Source organism: Helianthus annuus, chromosome 4, assembly GCF_002127325.2.
Source record: "Helianthus annuus cultivar XRQ/B chromosome 4, HanXRQr2.0-SUNRISE, whole genome shotgun sequence".
Lineage (NCBI taxonomy): Eukaryota > Viridiplantae > Streptophyta > Magnoliopsida > Asterales > Asteraceae > Helianthus > Helianthus annuus.
The window spans coordinates 16,229,429-16,235,211 of NC_035436.2; positions in this window are offsets into that span (position 1 = coordinate 16,229,429).

A 5,783-nucleotide genomic window follows, 5' to 3' on the forward strand; every position below is an offset into this window, starting at 1 on the left:
GCAATAGCAGCATGTTCTTCACTAGCAGTTATGTTCCTTAAACTTTCATTTGTATTCTCGATCAAGTAGCCATAACCTCCCACAATAACAGTTTCCGGTGACATCACATAATCTAAGATATAGAAGCAAATAGAAGCAAATATAAATATAGAAAAAAATATAACAAGCATAGTTTGTTAATCGCAATGATAGCAAGCACTATAGCAAGTAGCGCAGCGTAGCACTGGATCATCGCTATGTGATGTTCAGCGCTCAATAGCGACAATAAGGGGTTTTTTTATTCTTTTTAAAAATTAAAAACCGAAGTTTTAGGCAATTTAATTAATCGACTAAATAGCTGTAATCTTCACTAGTTGCATAAAAAAAACCTTAAATTCGTGACTAAAACCCTATTTTTTTGAAAAAAAATTCTAATACGTTATCGCTAAACATCAAACAACGCTCGGTATCTCCTTGCTACTCATACGTAGCGTATGGGTAGCTTGTCGCTATTTACCGCTATTCGCTATTAACAACTATGATAACAAGTCCAGGTAACGCACTAAGGTATTTCTAAAGCAACACTCACCCACTTTTCCCATAACATCAATCATCGCTTCTTCTTCTCGATGTTCTTTTAAAATACTCTATAAATAAATCCATACAAGAAAACCATCAAAAGTTGATAATACCTACACAAGAAGTAACATGCTTACCATGAAAATCATTATGGCAGCAGGAGATTCACGTCCTGATGTAGACGTCGAGAACTCTTTTATGTCCGTTATGAATTCGTCTATCATGAATGTTTGTGGATCCTGATATATGTCAAAATATAAATACAGTCACAGATATATTATAAGGTTGATGATGTGTTCAACAAAGATGAGATTTATTACCTTAAGTTGGTGCAGAAGTGAGATTAGTTTTACTTTCATCCCTGGTACGAATCCAACGGTTAACATTATTCCTCCCATTGAAATATCTTTTGTCCACAATGTCTGTAGGTTATTTGAATTGTTACTATCTTAACATCAAAGGAAAAAAAAAACATTTACAAAGTAATGTCTATAAGGGTTGTTTGGCAACATCTGAATGGTTAAGTGTTGAACCAGTAAGAGGTCTAAACCATTAAGTGCTGGACCATTAAGAGCCTGTATAATGCTTAACCGTTCATAGGCAAATGTCTGACCAATTCAGATTAGAGGTTTTAATCATTCAGACTCTGTATAAAGCTTAACCATTCAGAGGCGAATGTCTGAACCATTAAGTGCAGAACCAGTAAGAGGTTTGAGCCATTAAGAGTCTCGTTAAGAGGTAAACAAATAGCCCCTAAGTAGATAACCAAGTAAACCTCTTGAAATTCATCAGAAATCGCATCCCTTCCAATAATTCCAAAGGCATAATTAGTAATGAGTGGAACTTTGGGACCGAGTTTTGTAGTAATCTGCGATTCATTCATGAACTTAATAAATTTTGCGAAGCGAGTAGAACTATAAAAGTATTCCATTCGTTCCAAGTAGATAGCAATCTTTTCATGGAAAAGTTTGAAAATCGTATTCGTTTTGAAGTCCAAATAACATACTAGTTGGTGAGCCTCTTCGTAATCATATTCAGTATTGTTTATATCGGCAACAGAAGCAATGGCAAAATGAGGACGAATCGGCTCAGATAGTACTTTATTCACCACGTCTTCTACAGCAACCTAATAGAAATTTTGGGCACAGAAGTGATAAATGGTGTAATACAATTTATGCTTGGTGTAAACATTAGTTCTTGGAATAAGTTACTTGGAGTGAACAATTAAACGAGCAGGCGGAGGAGAGCTTGGGGCGACAAAGGATGTGACCGCAAACATGCTTCCATAAGCGGCTAACACAATTGGCAGATGCGAAATCCACGGACGGAAGTCTGGCCAGTATGTTTTGAAGGATGTCTATACCGAGGTGATCAGTAGTTGTCATTTGGGTGATCAATGTACAGTATGTCACTATAAAATCAAACACAAATATAAATAATAAATAAATTTAGCCGATAGCCTCTTGGCCTAGTGGCAAGAAGCGTTTGTTTACCCCATCAAAGTGGTGCGGTTTTAGTATTGCGGTTTTAGATAATTAAGGAGAACAAAAGAAAATGGGCCGATTTCATTAAACTTTATTTAGGGCCATATTTGTTTCTTGTTGATTAAGTAATTAACCTTAATGTGGACGTAAGTCAAATTGAATGAACCACGTGAATTCTCGTGTTCTTATACCTAATTCAATTTCCAAGTCCCACAAAGTGGGTATTGGCTGGATTTTTGAGGTTGTGTGTTTGCAATTCATGAAAAAAAAAACAAAAAGAAACCTCTTCAAACTTTAATAATAATATGAAACATTACAAATCAAACACGCATGATCAGTATTAGTACCACTGTGCAAATTTCAAGTTATAATTAATAATGGTATAGGGAAAGGTTCATTTGAGAAGAAATTTAATGTGAGAATAAAAAGAAGAAATGACATATTAGTAAAATACTATTTCATTTATAACTCATATCATTAATTTTTCTCTCTTTAATTAATTAGTCAACTAATCATTAATTATTCTACATATAATCTACAAAACCTACACATATCAAAATTTTCCTACATATACCCTACACGTTATAGAATTTTATCCTACACAGCCAAAATTTATCCTACACACCTCGAAATATATCCTACACAACTCGTAATTTATCCTACACAACTAGTAATTTATTTTACACTTTAAATTAAGTTATTTTTTTTAATTTGTAAAAAATGTATATTTTGAAAGGAGTTACAAATTTAATTTAGTTAGTTATTAAAGGGTAAGAATACAAATTAATGATTTATGTAAGTTTACCAATATACCCTTATATTAAAATTAAATGCAAATATTAAATGAAGTAAAATGAAGCATTCTTATTGGTTGAAACTTCTTCTTTTTTCTTCTTACAAAAAAATTTTTCTCATTTCAACTCTCCACTAATGGTATAATGGTAACAACATTCATATATTCCCTCAGACCATTGTGATGGTTGGTATAATTGTAATTCGCAAATTGTATTTGAATAATCCAACTTCTAAACTTGGCCGATAATAATCGTAACTCAGTTGTTTGCTGATAATAATCCGAACTGGTCCACTTTTGACCGATAATAGTCCGCCGTTAAAAATAGCTTAACCGAGTTAAGTTTTTTTTCCGAATTACAAACCGATGTTTTAAGAATTTTAATTAGAACGAGGATACGAGTCGATTTATGTAAAACTTACCTCGAAACGGTGCTACAAACGGCTTGATTTTTGTTAATTGGAAGTTTAAACACCAAAATTGAAGCACAGTTTTCGTCGTTTGCGGTAGTATTTCGTTTGCACTGTTTTCGTCGTTTGCGGCAGTATTCTCGTTTTAATCAAAAGCCCTAAAACATCGGTTTGTAATTCGGAAAAAAACATAACTCCGCTATGTTTAACACGGACTATTATCGGCCTAAAGTGGACCGGTTCAGATTATTATCGACAAATAACTGAGTTGAGATTATTATTGGCCAAACTGATAAGTTGTGATTATTTAAATCCAATTTGTCATTGTAATCTTAATTTATTAAAGAATCAAAGTTTCGATGATTACCTGTTATGGTTGCCGAGGTTGTTAAATAGTTGGGTCTTGGTTTGCGAGATGACGGAAGATGGTGCGAATATTTATAGGATTTGATTCCAAGACTTTTTGGAAAGAGGATTGACTCGATTGTTTCCAACTTTAATAATCTTATATTTATAATTAAATTAATTTATAAACTCAACTTTAATTAATTTCCCAACAATTTCTTTGTCTTTGAAAACTATTAAGAGGCTTAAGAGAGGTACCTCTCTAATCTCCCCCTTCACTTTTGAAGAAGTCAAAGCTGCCGTTTGGGATTGTGGTGGAGATAAAGCACCGGGTCCTGATGGGTTTAACTTCACTTTCATCAAGCAATATTGGGACTTGTTCGGGGAAGATTTCTTCAGAATTATGACAAGGTTTCACTCCCTCGGGGCCATTTCTAAAGGATGCAGCTCGTCATTTATTACCCTTATCCTCAAGGTTGATGATCCAACCAGTCTAAATGATTTTCGGCCTATTAGCTTGATTGGTTGTATCAGCAAGGTCATTTCAAAGGTCCTCGCCAACCGTCTAAAACGGGTCATTAACTCGGTTATATCGGAAGAACAATCTGCCTATCTCTCGGATAGGAACATTTTAGACGGGCCTCTCATCACAAACGAGATTATCTCATGGGTCAAGAAAAGAAAATCAAAGGCTTTTTTCTTCAAAATAGATTTTGAAAAAGCCTTTGACACTATCAGCTGGAACTTTATTGATACGGTCTTCCAACAAATGAATTTCCCTCTCATTTGGCGACTTTGGATCAAAGGAATATTCGACTCTTCCCGAGCCTCGGTTCTTGTCAATGGGTCACCAACACAGGAATTTCAATGTTTCAGGGGGGTTCGACAAGGAGATCCCCTATCTCCTTTCATCTTTATCCTTGCCATGGAAGCCCTATCCAGTTTTATGATAAGTGCAACATCCACGGGTCTTGTTAATGGCATCCCATTGCCGAATGAAGGTCCAGTCATATCACATCTAATCTTTGCAGACGATGTAATGCTTCTTGGTACCTGGGAGGAAGAAAGCGTCATCAACATTAATCGGCTAATGAGATGCTTTTTTTCTAGTTTCGGGTCTTAAAATCAATCTCCACAAGTCCTGTCTCTATGGCATTGGTACCACACCGGGTGAAAATAATCATATGGCAAATCTTGTCGGGTGCAACAATGGGTCATTACCTTTCGTGTATCTTGGTCTCCAGGTGGGCGGCAATATGAACCGCTACCATAATTGGCTTCCTGCCATAGACACGTTCCAAAAACGGCTCTCCCTCTGGAAAGCAAATTCGTTATCTATTGGCGGTAGACTAACTCTCATTAAGTCTGTCCTCGACTCGTTGCCATTATACTATTTCTCCTTATATCAAGCACCAATGAACGTGATTGATAAACTGGAGAAGCTTAGAAGAAGATTCTTATGGGGAGACTCCGACGTCCGGAGTAAAATGCATTGGGTTAAATGGGAGATTGTCACAAAACCAGTCTCAATGGGGGGCCTTGGCCTTAATCCGCTTCAAGATGCAAACCATAGTCTCCTGTCAAAATGGGCTTGGCGCTTTAAATCGGAACCCGGAAGACTTTGGAGGGAAGTTGTCAGGTCTATTCACTACAACCGAAAACATGGGAACTTTCTACCTATCAGGAAAGGACTTTCGGGTGTGTGGCAAAACATCGTAAAAAAAGAATCCCTTCTCATCAGCAAAAATATACACCTTTGCAAACTCATTGTAAGCGAAATTGGTAACGGGTGTAATACCCAATTCTGGACTGATACCTGGGTAACAGGCTTACCTCTCAAATCGAGATTCTCAGCTCTTTTTGGGCTGGAAAAATTTAAAGGGTGCAGTGTTCAAGACAGATTGGAAGTCGGAGGTAATGGGCTGGTAATTGGGCCAAAGTGGGATTGGGCTCGGGCTCGGGCTCCATCATCGCACCAGGAAATAGTGGAACTGGATGAACTCAACAACATCATCTCCCAGGTAAATATATCTAATACTACGGATAAGTGGGGCTGGTCCTCAGAGCACTCTAACAAGTTCTCGGTGAAGGAAATAAAAAAAAGCTTCAAGACAACAACTCTTCTGAAATTACCGATAGTTTTGATTGGAACCGATGGGTCCCGCGCAAGGTAAACATATTCGGGTGGAGAAT